We start from the raw sequence: 20523 nt of genomic DNA, 5'->3' as shown, positions 1-20523 counted from the left end.
CACCCATGGTCAGTCCCCAGGGGGTATACTCCCTTTCTCTGCTATAGGCACACAGTTTTTTCTGCCCAGTCAGGAGTAAGGACCTAGATCCTTGTTGGGATCTTTGGTCCTGGCAAAATTTTTAAGATAGAAATGTTTTTCTTCCTGGATTTTTCCTGTGAGATCTACAAATCAACTGCTGGACTGGGCGACAGGCTGGATAATCGAGATCCAGTGGTCACCCAGTCTAGCCAGTGAACGCTCACAGTCCTCAGCGCTGCGCTAGGTCGGCCGCAAAAAAAAAACCCCACTGGATGGGGGCAGGCCCTGCGAGTTAAATGTCTCACGAGGTCGCATACGACCTCGCCTTGGCCTGAGTCGAAGCGTCCTCCAACAGCCCCCTAATTCAATGGAGAAGAGGATCTGTCTGGAGCAGTGCTCACCTGGTTCCTGGTATGGTGAGTAGCTGTCCCTCCTCTACCCCTGGAGGGTTCTGGGGTGGACGTTTGCTCTTCCTTGGGACGTTCGGACCCCCGGGTTCCCCTCCCTCCTTCAGGCACCCCCCCCCCTCTTGCCAAGTTCCTTATCCTACCCCCCCTCCACATATGCTGGGGATGTATTTTTTGGGGTGGTCTGACCACTTTTCTGGGGTTGGGGCAGGGCGCTAACTGGGGGTGGGGGGGTGCGCCGCTGGTGACCAAGTGATCAACTGGCGGAGAGGTTTGTACCCTTAATGTCCAAAAATTAATTCTATAACTGTCATAGGAACAAAAATATTTACACTTGAAAAAGATATTTACACTTGAACCCCCCCTTGAAAAGTAGCCAATTCTCAGAACTTTTGCACCGAGTCTCCCTTGCGCATAGGGAACTACGGGCAAATGTTTTTGATGATGAAACAGTGTTCTTATCCACTATTACTACACTCAATATCAATAAATGGCAAAACAATTGAACTTTACAGAAATAATTGTATATGTGCGTGGATGCTGGGATTGTTGGGGGGGGGGACCCACTATGACAACTTTCTGTTGGGGGCCATCTTAGTACACCCATGTCTCCACTTTTTGCCCAACCTAGTACACTTCCTGTTGACGGCCATCTTGGTACACCAGGAAGGCCTAACAAAGGCCTATACCCTCCTCTGCCTATATTCAGTTCTTGTTCTAAACCAGGATGGATGGTTCCTACCACACTCCCATCCTCCCCGGATTACAGGTCCAATATATATTAGTGATGGAGAAGCATCCAACTGGGAAGACTAACTGTAGATGACAAGGGCACCCACTGATTTAACCCCTAATCCAAGACTCACAGTTCTGAGGACTTAATTTGCTCTTGCCCCAACTCCCACTAGGAAATGGGCAAATCCGTGCCACCCCTTATGACAGTGTGCTCAAATGGTACTAATATTAACAGTGTTTCTAAGCAACAATGAACAAATATTAACCGAAGTCCCAATAACCCCGGAGACAACATGCAGAGATCTGGCAGAAATTTGGATCGGCAATGAACGACACCTGCCCTTTGATCACCTGATGTGTGATCACTTGCAGAGGAGAGGTGAAGTTCTTTCTGTGTCATGAGGAATTCGCAGCAGAGGGCAATGATCAGACGGCCCGTCAAGCCCCAAACCAGAGAAATGGTCTAGTACTTTCCTTTCCACTGAAGATGTTTCCTGTGTCCCCTTACTTAGCCACTCTAACTGGGAACATACCCTAACTTGCTTGCCAGATTTGTGGTGTCTTCTACATGCACATTGAATCTGCTAGGAGCTGATGTGCTGTCCAGACTACAGGCCTTGATCATTTTCACGCCTGAACGAGGACTGCAGCTACATACTCCTCTATCCTTAGAAGACTCCTCTGCTTTGTGTTCTCTGCCAATCGTGATGACACTTCATGAAGGGACAACTCCAGGTTCAATACCACAGGACCCGAAGACATCAGTCACTTAAGAGTACCACCTGTCAAGGTGCAACTGAAACCTGAGGCACTCCTACCCAGTAAACCACAACACCCTTTGAAGCCAACTCAATTCGTAGCTATTTCAGCATAGGTCGAGACCCTTTGTCTAATGAAGCTCTGATACCCTGTACTTATAAATGTAATGCCTCAAGGAGCCTAAAATTCTCCATCCCGATTTGCCAAGGCAATGACATCCATTTGAGACACATGGATCCAACACCACCCAGAGGTTGTGCTCCTTCAGTATGTGGATGATCTCTTGCTTTGTGCGGACACCCAAGGAGAGGCATCATCAACTCGCTCTGAGAGCCCCTTTGCTACTTGGCCAAGCAAGACTGCAAAGCCACAAAACGCAAGATCCAAAGGTGCAAAGGCACAGTGGTCTCTCTTGGTCACTGCATCTCAGAAGGCACACGACATCTTACCCAAGAACAAGTCACCGCAATCAAGGCCATTCCAGTGCCAATGGGTCAGAGATCCCTCCATCCCATCCCTCCATCCTTGCTGGGACTGATCTCCTACTGCCGTTCCTGCATTCCCGATGCATCCCTACTGATGCGACCCCTGTATGATGCCCTGAAGACTGATCCTTCCCTACAATCAACAAAAGCCCTCACCAACTTTGAACTTCTGAAAGTTTCTGAAAGAACTTCTGTCCGTGGTCCCCGCCCACCACCTTTGGAACTATGAGAAGCCTTTCAAGCTATTTGTCTCAGAGAGAGAGGGACATGCCACAAGAGTACTGGTTCAGGCCCATGGCAACAGGCTCAGACCGATTGGGTACTATTCTTGCCGCTTGGACCCCGTGGCTAGGAGTGCCACGGCCACACTTCTGCCGTTTTTTCGAGGGGGGGACAAGAAGGAGAATAAGGAGAAGGAAAAGGAGAAGAAGGACGAGAAGGACAAGAAGGTGAAGAAGACCCCTATAATACTCCAGATATGCAGACGAAGGAGGCAAGTGCCACACTGGTGGGTTCCTGACAGCGGCCGGGAACACCGTTGAAACATGGCCCAGCCATCAAGGATTTAATGGATGCACTATTCCTGCCTGAACAAGTGGCTGTCTTGAAGGTTAAAGCACATGGCAGACTGAATTCTCAAAAAGCCAGAGGGAACCACTTGGCGGAAATAGCGGCTAAGCAAGCAGCAACAAACCAACGAAAAATGGCCGAAGTGGCTGAAGAAGAGTGAATTCCCAGTGCAGATGCCATCTGAAAGATGAAAGGGTAAACCAGTTTACCAGAATATACTGTATGTATTCAGCAGTCATCCAATGGGAGGATGGATCTGCACATCTCTCTAAGAATTTAATGAATTCACTGATCAGCAAATATTACTGGGCCCCAGGATCAGGAATAACCACCTTAACCAGAAATTACTGCGCCTCATGTGCAGTATGTGAAAAAGGCAATCCGGTGAGGACAGAAGAGACACCGCAGAAACATTTGGCGAAACCCCTGTATCCATTCCAGAGGATACAAATTGATCATATACAGATGCCAAAAAGCCCTAGTGGTGGTAGACATGTCCTCCGGTTGGCCAAAAGCCTACAACGTTACAAACATGACAGCCAAGGCCACAGCCAAGAAATTATTCAGTGGGATATTATGTAGACTTAGGGTCCCAGAGGTGGTAGAGAGCGATTATGGCCCAGCTTTCACAGCAACCCTTACAAAAGAGATTTGGGCAGCATTGGGAGTTGAGTTTGCTCTACACACCCCATACCACCCTCAAAGTAGTGGGAAGATAGAAAGGATGAATGGTACAATAAAGTCTAGGATGTTAAAAATGTCCCAGGAAACAGGGATGAGTTGACCAGACAGTTTGCCCATTGCCCTGTTCAGTGTCAGACACATCCCCCAGGGGAAACATGCCCTGTCTCCTTATGAAATTTTGTTTGGTTCAGCCCCCAGACTCAGCTGTTACTTCCCACAGCAGTTGCAGTTACAATGTGATGTGTTAACTGGTTATGGTCCACGTTTGTCTAAAGCAATAACTAATATCCGTTCGAGTATTTTCCTCCATTCCAGACCCAGAAACAGACCCGGGAACCCACAGAAGACAAGATTCTGCCGGCAGCACAATGATTGTGCTATATATCCTTTTCTTTAAAAGTCTGATAAAAAGCTCAGCAGGGGATTATCACCAAACCAGGTACGCAACAGGCGGCCACCACTAGGACAAATAGTATCACTACATTTTGGTACAATTCATTCAGCACACAAGTAGTTGCATTTACTTTTTGATTTTTTGTAGTATAATACTCCTGATAAATACACTGACCCGGCACCCAACCGCAGGAGGAAGCAAACGGCTCCCTCCGAAAGCTTTGACCCTCATGTGTACATGAATAGGGGTCCCAAGGGGGGTCCCCGATGAATTCGAAGCTAGGGATCAGGTGGTTTTGAGTCTCAAGTTGATGAAGAACTCAGGTATTACAGAACCTTGATCTCAGTATTGTAGCTGGATGAGTGGGTGGCAGAAGGTGCTCGCCCAGGTAGGTGTAACAGTACTAATAGAAGAAGAATACCACTTTATGATGGAAGAGGACAAACCCTCCATCCCTCTATAGTCACTCACCCCTATTCATTATTTCACAGTTTTATAGGGTTATAGGGATAGATAGCACCTGACTGCCCTCTCCAAGCTGTATCGAGGGGGTAGTGAGCTAGTTACTGCTCTTCTCTATATACGGCGTCCAAAAAAGTTCCGGTGGAGTATGGGCCAGGTGAATAGGCGCTCTAGTAGTAATAGGGACAGATTGAAATAGACATTTCAAGGGGGGAAACTGTAATGGATGTAATACTGGTTATATTAGTGAAATGCCTATTTCACCTTATGGTGCATACCTCATGTATATATGTATATATGTTACTGCTGAGATACACTACCTTACTCAAAAAGCAATTAGATCACCCCTCCTTTCGGAGAAGCAAGATGGCGATTGAACATGGAGACAACACCCAAAATAAGAACTCGTCATGTCCTGGAAGAAAAGCCTAGACACATAGATACTCCAATCATCCAATCACCATCTTATACGTATTATATATGACTATTTCCTGGAAATAACTGTCCTCAGTCTTTATAAAGATAAAGAGGAAGTAATAAAATCAGAATGAACTATTTTGACGACTGTCAGAGTTTGGTCATTTCAGTGTGTGCACATTAATCTCTCCAATTGGGAAGGCAGTAGATATATCTGAGGACTGTTCTGGTCCAAATCCAAATCAGGGGCTCCTGCGGCCCCCTGTCCTGCCTGGATCTGTCCTGAGGCCTGGTCTCCCGATTTCTGGGTCCCTGTAGGCCTCGTGGCGCCCCACAGAGCAGTTTTTATGTTGTAGCCCTGTTTATTCCTCATACACTGTGGCCATGTTTGTGTAGTCCGGTGGCCATTTTCTTGCGGTTTGCATCGCAAATAGTGGCGGCCATGACAGTGGAGCCCCTGGTGCTAATTCTTGGATCATTTAGCTTCTTGATCACCGCACGTGTAGTGCAGATTCTCCTGGTGATTGCAAGTGCCTGTGTCAGCGGGTGGTGAGTCTGGTATTTATTTACCATTGCCATCTGACCGAGTGGGCTAAGCTCCTATACTGTGACCTGTAAGGAGAACAGCTCCCTCCTGCCTTTGCTGAGCTGGTGGACCAGCTGGTTCAGGGGCTGCAGTTTATCTGTGATGCCTCTTTGGAAGCGGCTCCCCTCCCTGTTTTGGCGGTGGTCCTTTTGTCATGTCTTTTGGCTCAAATGCTGGTCTGCTAATCCAGACTTCTAAAAAGGTCTTGACTGATCTTCCTTTTCAGGGAGATTGCCTATTTGGCGCTACACTGAATGACATCATTAAAGGTCTCACAGGGGGGCATAGTACCTTTCTTCCACAGGCCACTAAGGTCAAGGAACCTTGTTGTAGACGTGGACCTTCCTTCTCGGCTCATAAGAAGTTTTTTCTTCCCTCAGGGTTCACTAACAAGGGCTCAAAGCCTTTCAGGGCCGCCTCTGGCGGATCCAAATGAACCTGGTCTGGCAAGCCAAGAGCAGGCTTCTCCAGACCCGCGGACAAGGCTCCTTCTGCATGAAGGTGCGCCCTCACCTGTATCGGGGGTGGGAGGACGTCTTCCCTGGTGAAAGACAAGTGGATCCACTAAGTCATTCGGTCTGGTTACAAGATCGAGTTTTGCTCTTTTCCCCCCGGCAAGGCTTTTTCCTTCCAACCTTCGCCTGTCCCCAGATCGGCTATAGGGTTTGTATGGTGCAGTACAAGACGTGTTCCTTTAAGGTGTGATTGTCCCAGTTCTAACTTTCGGAACGTTTTCAGGGTTTCTACTCAATTCACAGTCACCAGGAAGGAAGGCAATGTTCGTCCAATCCTGGACCTTAAGGCGCTAAACTGCTTTGTGCGGATACAGAAGTTCAGAATGGAGTCCATTCGAATGGTGCTGGCAACCCTGCATCAGTGGGATTTCTTCGCCTCTATAGATATCAAGGATGCTTATCTTCACATTCAAATATGTGCCAGTCACCAGCATTTTCTCTGCTTTGCTGTGTGAGAGGAGCATTATCAGTTTGTGGTGTTACCCTTTGGTTCCACCTCCGCTCTTCGGGACTTCACAAAAGTGTTGGCTCCGGTGCTAGCTTTGCTACACCAAAGGAGGATCGCAGTACTGGGCTACTTGGATGATCTCCTTCTGCGAGTAGAGTCTGGTGGAGAACCTGGAGATCACAATACGAACTCTGCGGGAGTTCAGCTGGATTCAGATTTTTCAGAATTCTGCCCTGGTTCCGTCTACAAAGCTGGACTATTTGGGCCTGCCTCTGGACTAGGCCATAGCCTGAGTGCTCCTTCCTCTGGACAAACTTCAGAAATTGCATGCTGCAATTCGTCTCCTACTGTCCAAAAAATGGTCATCCCTCCAAACTTGCATGCAGGTGCTGGGCCTGATGTTATCTACCTTCGAGGCAGTTCAGTTTGCACAGCTCTATATGAGGTCCCTGCACAGGGAGATTCTGACCAAATGGGACAAGACTCTGCAGTCTCTGAACAATCAGATCCGGCTGTGTCGCGGTGCAAAGGAGTCCCTGATATGGTGGCTTTGCTCTCTGGCACTTCAGCTGGGAAAATCTTTTCTCCCCTTGTATTGGATAGTGGTCACCATGGATGCCAGCCTGTCTGGCTGGGGACACGTCCCCAGCAAGCATTCTGCTCAGGGGTCTGGACACTGAAAGAGTCCAGACTACTGATCAATGTCCTGGAACTTCAAGCAATCAGACTGTCTGGATCATTGGACAGATCCTCTCCAGGGATGCCCAGTGCGCGGCTGTGGCTTATGTCAATCACCAAGGGGGCACAAGAAGTGCCCTGGTGGCTCTGGAGGTAGCTGGCATTCTAAGGTGGGCAGAATGGTTTGTTCCAGCCCTCTTTGCCGTACACATTCCCCGGGTTGAAAATTGGCAGGTGGATTACCTCAGTCGGCAGGCATTGGACCAAGGAGAGTGGTCCCTTCATCCGGAGGTGTTTCATCAGCTGTGTCTCCAGTGGGGCAACCCGGAGGTGGATCTTTTGGCGTCTCAGCTCAACAGAAAGGTGCAGAGGTTTGTGGCTCGGTCAAGGGATCCTCTGGTAGACGCCACAGACATGCTGGTGGCCCTGTGGGGTCAGTATCGTCTGATCTATACCTTCCCTCCACTCAAGCTCCTGCCCAGACTCCTATGCAGGATCGAGGCAGAGTGAAAACCTGTCATCCTAGTGGCATAGTGAGGCTGGCTTCGCCGGGTCTGGTACACCAATCTAGTGGGGCTGGTCGCTGTCGTTCCTTAGAAGTTTCCCAAGGACTGATCTTCCATCCTGCTCTATCGTTTCTGGCGTTGGTGGCTTGGCTGTTGAACGGCAAGTGCTAAAGCATAGAGGTTTGTCGGTGATTCCTACGTTCCTATGTTGTTAAAAGCTAGAAAATTCACCTCTAGGAAAATCTACCATCGTACTTTGAAGACGTACATTGCATGAAGTGAGTCTCTTGGGGTTCATCCTTGCTGCTTCTCGGTGGCTCTTATCTTAAGCTTCCTTCAACGGCAGGTTGAACAGAATTTGGCCTTGAGTACCATCAAGGGCCAGGTCTCGGCCTCGGTGGTCTTTTTCCAACGACCTTTGGCCACACACTCCCTGGTGCATACTTTTCTTCAGGGTGTCCGACATTTGGTTCCTCCAGTGTGGGCTCCGTTGCCACCTTGGGATCTTAATTTGGTGCTTTCAGCTCTACAGAAGCCTCCCTTTAAAAATATTTGGGAGATTCCCCTGCTTACGCTGTCCCAAAAAGTGGCCTTTTTGGTGGCTATCACTTCTGCGCACAGGGTGTTGGAACTGGCAGCGTTATCCTGTCGCTCACCTTATTTAGTGATTCACAAGGATAAGGTGGTGCTTTGCCCCTGTCTGTCATTCCTTCCTAAGGTTGTCTCTGACTTTCATTTGAATGAAGAAATTGTGTTGCCTTCTCTGTGTCCCAGGCCTAAACATCAGAAGGAAATGGGCTTCCTGAAAGACTCTGTAGCTGCCAGGTACACCCGTATTGCCCGGACCACATGCTATTTGTGTTCACGGATGGACCATTTCCAGATGGATCAGACAGGCAGTGGTTCAGGCCTATTCCATCAGGGGTCAGGTTTCTCCTTTCCCTGTCAAGGCGCACTCTACTAGGGCGCTTAGAGCCTCCTGGGCTTTCCGTCATCAGGCATCCATGACGCAGGTTTGCAAGGCGACCACCTGGTCGTCGGTGCACACTTTAACAAAGTTTTATAAAGTGGTTGTGTTGGCATCTGTGGATGCTTCCTTTGCCGCAAGGTTTTGCAGGCTGCTATTAAGAGGGCTTGGTCCTCATTTAGGGTGTATTTTTCAGGTGAGCTCCAGTTGTTTTGGTTGAGTCCCTGTCCCCTGGTTCGCTACTGTTTAGACTTGGGAATTTTTTTTCTTGCTGTTCTTACCCCTCATGTTTGACACTGCTTTGGGACATCCCAATGGTCAAGATTGACAGGAGCTGTGTCTGTCAATGAATGAAAGAGAAAATGGGATTTTTGACTTACCATAAAAAACATTTCTCTGATGTTCAATGACGGACATAGCACCCACTCCTCTGTGGAGTTGGCTTTCTTCTGACACTGCTTGTAACAAAACTGAGTGCCTATAGCTGAGAGTGGGAGTATACCCCCTGGGACTGCTCCATAGGCGTAGTCAAGCTTTTTCCTGCCTAGTGTCCTACTCCTGTAGGGGGCAGTATAAACCAATGGTCAGGAAGATAAGGAGCTGTGTTCTTCAATGAACATCAAAGACATGGATTTTACGGTAAGTCAAAAATCCGATTTTTGTGATCATGTACATTTAAGAGGTCCTGAAGAAGCGGTAATTTCTGCAAAATGTGTTGGCCCTAGTTCTTCATCTCAACAAACAGCCATACATGTTTGTAGTTGATAATGTTTTGCTATTATCGATATGCAAGCCATCATAATTTGATACATGTTTTTAAATATTTTTTGTTTAAAAAAAGATGTATGTATTTTTTCTTATAGAGTGTACTTGCGTGATCCCTGGAGGGGTATTTAAAATCCCACTACCTACATTTTGTTGCAATATATTTACTATAGGCATGATACCCTCTACTGGACATTTTTCTAGTTGATCTCCTCACCTATATTTATACATACACCGCACAAACACCCAAAGAAACTTTTTGAAAGTTAGAAAAAAGCTTATCTTTAAATCAGAATTGTAACCTTGCAAAATCTTGTAAATTATTAAAGCAATTTCACATGCAGACTGAGACTTCAGGGTAGTTGTGACTTCAATATTTACGTGCTTTAACTGAAATGTCCTTTAAATTTCAGTTTTCTTATAACACTGGTAGTTCCTATCACTAGCTTAACCCTATTATGTATTTGTATGGTGAGTATGTAGACATGAATTACTCAGATTGATACTCCGCTGCATCAGTTTGGTTGGCACTATTACATTTCAATCTAATGACCTCAGCACAAGATTGGTTGGTTACTCCTAGAGAAAAACTAGCTTGTAGACTATACTGCAAAACTCTAAGCAAGACTCAAAGTTTCCTCAGTGTATATGACATACAGTACACTCCATGCATTCTACCATTGAAATCATACAGTGCACTCTCAGAAAGAACTTACTTTTTAATACTTTTCACACAGACTTATTGTCCGTTGCCGTCACAATCAATAATAATTATATCTCTACTAACAGACACCAGGAACATGCATTAAGATCCTGAAAGCGGCAAAAGGTTAGAGAGGAAGCATAACAATCAATAAAATCATCACTAATCTAAAGGTTGCATTTCTAATAAGTTTCTATTATTTACTTGCTTATCAAAATATTGCACTACTGTGCGTCATTCTTAGAAACTTGTGGTTTAACCTTTTCAGAGTTCCTAGACAAGTATTCTGCGTATGTGTCACTAAACTTTTCTGGAATTTGCTTATGGCAAGTGTGCAATGTGGGGAAGATGTGTGCTTGTGACAAACTTATACCACAGTGCATACAGTGTTACATACAAAAAATAAAATAAGATTAAAATTGATACAAAATGATGATAAATCACTATTAAAGTGTCCCAAAATCATAAAACCGTTCATAAATAATCCTCCTTATAAAGTGGTCCATGCTCAATACTTTATAAAGTGCTAAAATGCTCCAAAAAGACATGCCGTGCAGTGTAGCACACACCCCTCTTGTGCCCCTACTCACCAGAGGAACCCAGCTTTTCAGCATAAGGGTCAAATGTGCTTATGTCTGGTGAGGGGGTGTTCAACAATCTTCTCTCTCCTTCAGTGCCTCCTGCGGGCTGGTGGCAAATGCAGCCACTACTGTATCTAATGCTCGTTTCCCACCAGGGTCAATAGCGGGAGAGAGACTCTCATAGTGTAGTATTTTAATGTATTCAGTAAAATGATTTAAAATGACCCTTACAAGAATCAAGATAAAGGATCCCTTTGCAGAGTAAACAATACAGGCCTTTTCCGGGTTCGCTGGGGCTCGGGAACCGGAAATTCCGTCGTTGTGCTTTGCCTCTCCCTGTTATCACTATTGTCACTATTTATTTCTATAGGTGTTTTGAAAACTTGTTGAACAGGGGAGAGATACATGTATTTATTACATAGCGCAAGTTTTTTTTATTTTATTAAGATGTGTATGTGCTTGCCTCATTACATAGGGATCAGGTTCTTTACCAGCAATGCCAAATGTTTCAGTAGCTGTTATACTGTACCTCCTTTACAACAACCTTTCTACCTTTCTTGCCTATCACATGTATATCACAAAAAATATTGGAGTGGGTCCTTGAGGGTGAGTGTGCAATTGCAAGACATTATACCCTTCCATACATCTGAGGCCTTTTTCTGACACTTGTTTACATGTAAAAATCTGTATTTTTTGCTAGAAAATTAGTTACAGCCCCCAAACATTATATATTTTTTAAAGCAGAGGCAGGTTTTGATTTTTTTTTTATGTCACACGGTATATGTTATTGTATTTTTGGATTTGCATGTGATAAAGAGCTGCACAAATATTGTGCAACACAAAAAATTACAACTGCGTACATTGTATTGTACAACGCCTCTGCTTTCAGAAGATATATAATGTTTGGGGGGTTCTTAATAATATTCTAGCAAAAAATGCTGAATTTAGAATGTATGTGAACAATTAAGAAATTACTTTGGCCCTTAAGTAATTAAACAAACCTATTAACAGAGCTCACTGGAGCATCAAAATATGGGGAGAAGTAACCTGTATTAAAAAGAAGTGGAACTCCACTGTAAATGTTTGGATTTTTCTCTGAAAATACAAGAGCGCTGATACTTTGAACTCCAGCAGTAACATCATAAGCTTTTCATAAAAATAACTGGGGGTCACTAAAAGATGTCACGTTGATCATTTTGGATTAAAGCATCAAAATGTAGGAGCGTTTAATAAATGTACACTAAAACAAGAAGCTAGTGACCACAATCACCCCAGCTGACAGATGCTTTAGCCATAAAGATAAATGCAGCAAAAGGGAACATCCATCCAAATCAATGGTCAGCAACACTTGGTGAGTTGCACAAGAACTGGTGTAAAAAAAAAAAAAAAAAAAAAAAAACAGGACCTGAAAATACAAGATTCTTTAAATCCTCAACTTTTTTAAAACAAAATACCACAATTTTTTATGTTTTTCCTTCATGTTTTGGAAAGAAAAAACAGTCCCTATGCAGTCAAGGGTCCAAAACATCTTGAAAAATGCTCCGGCTGGGGTGTAGATGGAGCTGACCCTGCTACCAAGAGTTTGCTCATTTACAGTTGTTGTAAACCCCCCTGTAATGTTTGAATCTATAGGTAAGCCTAAGGCTTACCTATAGGTACTGTAAATATCTGCTAAACTTGCACCATTTAGGAGATATTTACAGTGGAGCGAACAAGTATTTGATACAGTGCCGATTTTGCAGGTTTGCCTAATTACAAAGCATGTAGAGGTCTGTAATTTTTTAATCATAGGTACTCTTCAACTGTGAGAGACGGAATTTAAAACAAAAATTATACAATTTGATTTTCCAGATTTTTAAGTAATTAATTTGCATTTTATTTCATGACATAAGTATTTGATACATCAGAAAAGCAGAACTTAATATTTGGTACAGAAACCTTTGTTTGCAATTACAGAGATCATACATTTCCTGTAGTTCTTGACCAGGTTTGCACACACTGCAGCAGGGATTTTGGCCCACTCCTCCAAACAGAGCTTCTCCAGATCCTTCAGGTTTCGGGGCTGTCGCTGGGCAATAGAGCCTTTCAGCTCCCTCCAAAGATTTTCTATTGAGTTCAGGTCTGGGGTCTGGCTAGACCACTCCAGGACCTTGAGATGCTTCTTGCGGAGCCACTCCTTAGTTGCCCTGGCTGTGTGTTTCAGATCATTGTCATGCTGGAAGACCCAGCCACAACCCATCTTCAATGCTCTTACTGAGAGAAGGTGGTTGTTGGCCAAGATCTCGCGATGCATGGCTCCATCCATCCTCCCCTCAATACAATGCAGTCATCCTGTCCCTTTTGCAGAAAAGCATCCCCAAAGAATGATGTTTCCACCTCCATGCTTCATGGTTGGGATGGAGTTCTTGGGGTTGTACTCATCCTTCTTCTTCCTCCAAACACATTGAGTGAAGTTTAGACCAAAAAGCTCTATTTTTGTCTCATCCGACCACATGACCTTCTCCCATTCCTCCTCTGGATCATCCAGTCATTGGCATACTTCAGACGGACCTGGACATACGCTGGCTGCAGCTCCATGTGTCCCGAGCTGCAGCTCCGTATGTCCATTCAGCCACAGAGCGCTGTTTGGCCCCTCCCCACTCTTTCCTGATTGGCTAACTGACTTTGATTGACAGCCGTGATAGCCAGTGGCGCCGCGGCTGTGTCCCAGCCAGTCCCCAACGGCCGAGAGACTAGTGGACATCGCTGAACAAAGAAGGACCTCAGGTAAGTATTAGGGGGTGCTGGGGAGGCTGCTACACCCCAAAGGTTTTTTATCTTAATGCAAAGAATGCATTAAGATAAAAAAACCTTCTGACTTTACAACTCCTTTAACCATTAAAATGACAAATGCTTTTCTTCCTTTCTTAAGCTTTAGGAATAACAGGTTTTTTAAGGCTTTGTAACTTGTTTTTCAGTGCATCAGTAAGACAAAGGTTTGATAAAATTACTTCTCTCATTCAAATGGAACTTTTCTATAGTGACATTATTCCTTGGCACACTGAAGATGGCTGGAGTAAACCTTCTACACTGTGCGTATAAAAATAGGAAAATCTACTTGAGCTTAAATTTACTTTCTAAATATGTTCTTTTGATTGAGGCGATAATTATAATGCACTTTACTGCAATGTGGAAATTATGAGATCAGAACTACTTAGAGTAGTGCATAATGGATTTTCAATGTGACGAGAAACTGTTGGTAACTGAGCTAAAAAAAAAAAATGTATACCAGTAAAAACAGTAAAATATGCCAGCCAAATCACAAAGTAACTAAGACTCGAGTAGACTCTTTTGTTTACTCTATTGTATATGATTCATCGGGAAGATCCAGAGGTGGATCAACGGGCCCCCTATGGTGCAAGCTACATGCAGCAACAAATAATCGTACACTGTTAGAACTTTGTACGGTTGTACTCAGTTAAATATTGCTAAAAACTACAATAAAGCACCAGGAATTCATATTCTGCTTTTTTTTTTGCCTTTTATAGTTTTGATACATGTATTGTTTTCCTGGCTACCACCTACAGGAGGTTTAGGTCACTGCCAAAAAAAATTGTAAGTCAGCCCCCATTTAGCTCTTGCTATAACCAGCATGCCTCTGTTTTTTGCTAGTGTTTTAAAAGGCTGGACGTCTTTTCCTCACCTCGGCAGACAGAAGTGTAAGGCTGCATTCACATTGGCACTGTAAAACCTGTATTTGTGTTTGGAGGACATTTCTAAACACATATAAATTCATGTAGTGATTCAATGGTGCCATTTACACTGCCTTTACCTGTGTTTTAGTACAGTCAGTTTAGCTGCCTTTAGAGAAAATAGAATTATGTGCATCCAGGTTCTCATGAGAAACTCTAAAAGTGACTAAATGTGCCTAAATGCAACTAAACCTGCTGAAAAAAAGGAATATCTAAACACAGGAAAAAGTTACCTAGTTATACTTCCCAGATCACTACTTCTGCATGTAGAAAAGCCAAGCGCAAAAGTGCCAGTGTGAATGAGGCCTTACTGTATTTTTGCTGGCCTTCCTTGCTTTTTTTTTCTCTGAAGCTATTTCAGTCAAGGTTCTTAATTGACATCTAGTCTCTGTTTAGCAGCTATCCGGATGAGTGTTTTTTTTCAGAGTAGCTTTAAAAGCCATACTCAGTCCCTTCCTAACTGAATGTTCAAGGCTAGCCTGGAATGTGACCTTTGGGCACTGGGTTCTGCATTGTAGCATATTCCAGACTAGAGTGTACTGTGTTGGTTAACCATAGAGCACTGACAGGTACAAGGCTGGGGGGGTGGGGGTATAGTCCGGGGGGTGGGGGTGACCCTGTCTCTGGCTCAGGCTCACTTTGAGTAGGGATATTCAGAATAAAGCACAGGAAGCAACCTCAATTACTGCACCATAGGTTGCTTTTTTAAATCTCCTGTCACTGCTGGTGCAGCAAGGATTAAGGCTCTCTAGTCTTTGGTCTGTTTCCACAGCCCACCTACAGTGACCTGGTAACCTCCAGCTGGAAGAAACCCTAAACAGCACCAGCTGGCTAGGTTTCTAAATTCCAAAGGTCTTGCCTTATTTTGGGCATAGTTGCATTACTGCTACGTGGAAGCACAGTCCTGCTGCTATGAGTGACCTTAGCCTATACTACCGAGTGGTTCCAGGGGAGTTTACTCCACATCACCAGAAGGACCAGACACATGTAATCTTGAACCTGGGTCCCCTTTTATAGGTTCTTCTTCATAAGAGTCTTCCTCGGCCAGGAGACCTTCATGTCCAAGCTGAACTTTTTAACTGTTTGAGTTTAGCTACTGAAGCATTCATCCCGCAGAGGTTCTAGGCATGCCATCCTTACAGAACCTGTATCTGTTCATTCTAAGTCCTTAATAATCAAACTGAGTCTGCAGACTCTGTCACCATCTCTGACTCAGATTCAGAGTACAAATATCCTTATTAATGCACTGCGTATTACCCTGGAGGATCAGCCTGATGTTCTAGGCCTTGGGGCTATTAGATAATAAAGAAAGATAATGTGGGGAATCACACTCAAATCTTTTTAGAAACCATATTAAAAGAGGAGGTCGAGAATTTAAAAAAAACATTCATATTCACCTAGGTGGATGCAGCATCGATCCATGCTGCATCTGTCCTTCGTCACCTCTAAGAGTAAGAACTGAGTGCTCAAAGACTGCTAATCGCTCAGTTCTCGGTCTTCAGCCTGCAGAGTGCCAGTGACTATCACCAGCTCTGCTCTGCCTCTAGATAACCAGAGACACGATGCTCCAACTAAGAATAACTAGCCTGATAGACTCCTCACGTGTGCCTGCCCCGGGTCACCTCCCTAATGTCTACAATCCAAGAAGAAACAGTTTCACATCAAGGCAAGTCCTACATCATTGTATGATCTCCAAAATAGAGTGACGCAATCAGGACACAAACAGGCTGCTGCTAGTAGCTCACTAGCAGCAGCAACCTGTTTGTGTCCTGATTGTGTCACTCTATTTTGGATATCATACAATAAATTGTGTAGTACTTGCTGTAGTGTACAGCTGTTTCTTCTTAGATCTCTGCCCTGCCCCTCCAGTGTTCACTGGAGTACTGGGCTGTGCAGGGGATGGGAGGGTCTGGCTCAGACTGCTGCCAGCTGCCAGTCCAGGGTGAATCCTGACTTTAAAGCTGGGACCTTTAGCCCACTGAAAAAGGGACACAAGAGTGCAGAACAAAGTGCACTTTTGTGATCCATAGGAGAAGTATAGCCAAAATAGCTTTGGCCATTCTTCTCCTTTTGATTGTTATTTAAAACCCTTATACAGTGTATATACACTCACAGGCCACTTTATTAGGTACACCTTTTCAATTGCTTGGTAACGCAAATTGCTAATAAGCCAATCATATGGCAGCAACTCTGCATTTGGGTATCTAGACATGGTGAAGATGACTTGCTGAAGTTCAAACATCAGACTGGGGCAACAGTAACTAAAAAAACACTCATTACAGCCAAGGTATGCAGAATATAATCTCTGAACACACAACACATCAAACTTTGAAGCAGCAGCAGACCACTATAGATGCCACTCCTGTCGGCTAAGAACAGGAAACTGAGGCTACAATTTGCACAGGCTCACTAAAATTGGACAATAAATGATTGGAAAAACGTTTCCCAGCAAGGAGTGTTGTCTCCAAGGGTTAGAGAGGCTGGATTCACCCCTTTTTTATCGATAGTGTATGACCCACTGATAATGGGGTACTTTGACGCAGTGGTGGGCTTGAGCACGATATGGCCATATGTGGGACTAAATCCCCATTTTTATTTATGGATTGTCTCCATATTTGATAGTCATTTCTTTTGCATGTGTGCGCTATTCTTTTTTAATATTCATGTCGCTTGGTCCATAGCTGCACCGGCTTTAGATATACATGTTCAGGGTTTGCTCCCCCAATTTTTTGCTTGTTTATTGAAAAAACGTTGCCTGGTCTGAAGAGTCTCGATTTCCTCTACGATATTCAGATGGTAGGGTTAGAATTTGGCGTAAATCGCATGAAAACATGGATCCATCCTGCCTTGTATCAAGGGTTCAGGCTGGTAGTGGTGGTGTAATGATGTGGGGGATATTTTCTTGGCACACTTTGGGCCCCTTAGTACCAATTAAGCATTGTTTAAATGCCATGGCCTACCTGGGTATTGTTGCTGACAATGTCCATCCCCTTTTTGACTACAGTGTACCCATCTTCTGATGGCTACTACCAGCAGGATGATGCACCGTCACAAAGCTCAAATCATCTTAAACTGGTTTCTTGACCATTACAATGATTTCTCTGTACTCCAATGGCCTCCACAGTCACCAGATCTCAATCTAATAGAGCACCTTTGGGATGTCGTGGAACAGGAGATTCATATCATGGATGTGCAGCCGACAAATCTACAGCAACAGCGTGATGCTATCATGTCAATATGGACCAAAATCACTGGGGAATGTTTCCAACATCTTGTTAAATCTGTGCCATGACAAATTAAAGCAGTTCTGAAGGCAAAAGGGTCCAACCCAGAACTAGCAAGGTGAACTTAATAAAGTGGCCAGTGAGTGTATATATACAGTTGGGCAAAAAAAGTATTTAGTCAGCCACCAATTGTGCAAGTTCTCCCACTTAAAAAGATGAGAGAGAGGCCAGTTATTTTCATCATAGGTACACTTCAACTATGAGAGACAGAATGGGGGTAAAGAATCCAGGAAATCCCATTGTAGGATTTCTAATTAATTAATTGGTAAATTCCTCTGTAAAATAAGTATTTGGTCACCTACAAACAAGTACGATTTCTGGCTCTCACAGACCTGTAACGTCGTCTTTAAGAGGCTCCTCTGTCCTCCACTCGTTATCTGTATTAATGGCACCTGTTTGAACTTATCAGTATAAAAGACACTTGTCCACAACCTCAAACAGTCACACTCCAAACTCCACTATGGCCAAGGCCAAAGAGCCGTCGAAGGACACCAGAAACAAAATTGTAGACCTGCACCAGGCTGGGAAGACTGAATCTGCAATAGGCAAGCAGCTTGGTGTGAATAAATCAACTGTGGGAGCAATTATTAGAAAATGGAAGACATACAAGACCACTGATAATCTCCCTCGATCTGGGGCTCCACGCAAGATCTCACCCTGCGGGGTTAAAATGATCACAAGAACAGTGAGCAAAAATCCCAGAACCACATGGGGGGGTCTAGTGAATGACCTGCAGAGAGCTGGGACCAAAGTAAGAAAGGCTTCCATCAGTAACACACTACGCCGCCCAGGACTCAAATCCTGCAGTGCCAGATGTGTCCCCCTGCTTAAGCCAGTACATGTCTGGGCCTGTCTGAAGTTTGCTAGAGAGCATTTGGATGATCAAGAAGAGGATTGGGAGACATGTCATATGGTCAGATGAAACCAAAGTAGAACTTTTTGGTAAAAACTCAACTTGTCGTGTTTGGAGGAGAAAGAATGCTGAGTTGCATCCAAAGAACACCATGCCTACTGTGAAGCATGGGGGGGGGAAACATCATGCTTTGGGGATGTTTTTCTGCATAGGAAAGAGTGAATGGGGCCATGTATCGTGAGATTTTGAGTGAAAACCTCCTTCCATCGGCAAGGGCATTGAAGATGAAACTTGGCTGGGTCTTTCAGCATGACAATGATCCCAAACACACTGCCCAGGCAACAAAGGAGGGGCTTCGTAAGAAGCATTTCAAGGTCCTGGAGTGGCCTAGCCAGTCTCCAGATCTCAACCCCATAGAAAACCTTTGGAGGGAGTTGAAAGTCTGTGTTGCCCAGCGATAGACCAAAAACATCACTGCTCTATAGGATATCTGCATGGAGGAATGGGCCAAAATACCAGCAACAGTGTGTGAAAACCTTGTGAAGACTAATGCCCCATACACACGTGCAGATTATCTGCAGACTTTTGTCTGCAGACTTACCAAAACCATATAATATGAGGTCAAACCTAAACACTTTCAATTTGTATGCAATCCGGCAGGCCCTTGCACTACATAGAAAAGGTAAGTCTGCAGACAAAAGTCTGCAGATAATCTGCATGTGTGTATGGGGCATTACAGAAAATGTTTGACCTCTGTCATTGCCAACAAAGGCTATATAACAAAGTATTGAGATGAACTTTTGTTATTGACCAAATACTTATTTTTCCACCATAATATGCAAATAAATTCTTTAAAAATCAGACAATGTGATTTTCTGGATTTTTTTTTCTCATTTTGTCTCTCATAGTTGAAGTATACCTATGATGAAAATTACAGGCCTCTCTCATCTTTTTAAGTGGGAGAACTTGCACAATTGGTGGCTGACTAAATACTTTTTTGCCCAACTGTAAATATATTATATATATATATTAAAATAGACAACTGTCATAAATTTCCCAGGAGACACTATTCAGTCGAATTGCAGACCACACAATAGGTGTCGGCCCACTTACTCACTTGGACCCCTTTACTTGATTCAATGCAGCATGGGATGCAAAAGTTCACCAGGTGGAAAAATAAGTAACATATGTTAATAATCAATATTCTATGAGTAATGATAAAGTAGCCAGTCTTAACCAGGGCTGGTGCAAGGATTTTTTACACCCTAGGCGAAACCTAATTTTTAACCCCCCCCCCCACCCTCCCGGCATATTGGCAGCAGTGGTGGTGGGAAAATGGGATGGGATAAGTGGAAACGGTGATGGAATGGGATCAGTGATAGCTGTGGTGGGATGGGATCAGTGGCAGCGGTGATGGGATCAGTGGTAGGGGGGATGGAATCAGTGGCAGCTGTGGTGGGGTGGAATGGGATGAGTGGCAGCTTTGGGGGGGGGGGGTGGAATGAGTGGCAGAAGTTGTGGGGGGGGGGAAATGAGTGGCAGCTGTGGTGGGATGGGATGAGTGGCAGCAGGGATGGGGTAGGATGAGTGGCAGCAGGGATGGGATGGAATGAGTGGCAGCAGGGATGGGATGGCATGAGTGGCAGCAGGGATGGGATGGGATGGGAGGAGTGGCAGCAGGGTTGGGAGGGGGATAATGTGATCAGTGGTGATGGGATAGGATGAATGACAGAGATGATAGGGAGGATACTGATGAGATCGGTGGCAGTCCCCCTCCCCACCACAGGTCTCATCTCTATTCCCCCATCACCTCTACGGCAGGGGGGATAGGGATAACACATGTGGTGGGGAGGAGGAGGGCGAATGGCAATTACTAACTTTGCCAGTTGATGGATTTCTTTTCTTTGCCAGTCGATGGATTTCTTCTAAGTCTCTACACGTGCCTCCAGTGCTGGCTCCGATGGCTTTGGAC

At 44.6% G+C, this 20523-nt stretch overlaps 1 pseudogene across 1 annotated transcript; it reads left to right on the top strand.

Annotated features, from left to right (window-relative positions):
* The first annotated feature begins 5376 nt into the window (after positions 1-5376).
* On the top strand, positions 5377-18620 carry LOC309556557 (annotated as a pseudogene). Its single transcript has 2 exons — positions 5377-5483; positions 18108-18620. The product of its transcript is annotated as an uncharacterized misc_RNA (transcript).
* Positions 18621-20523: the final 1903 nt, after the last annotated feature.

Source organism: Pelophylax lessonae, assembly GCF_965119305.1.
Source record: "Pelophylax lessonae genome assembly, chromosome: 5".
Taxonomy (NCBI): domain Eukaryota; kingdom Metazoa; phylum Chordata; class Amphibia; order Anura; family Ranidae; genus Pelophylax; species Pelophylax lessonae.
Note: the sequence above shows the minus strand (reverse complement) of the source record. Positions and strands in the feature narration are given on the sequence as shown.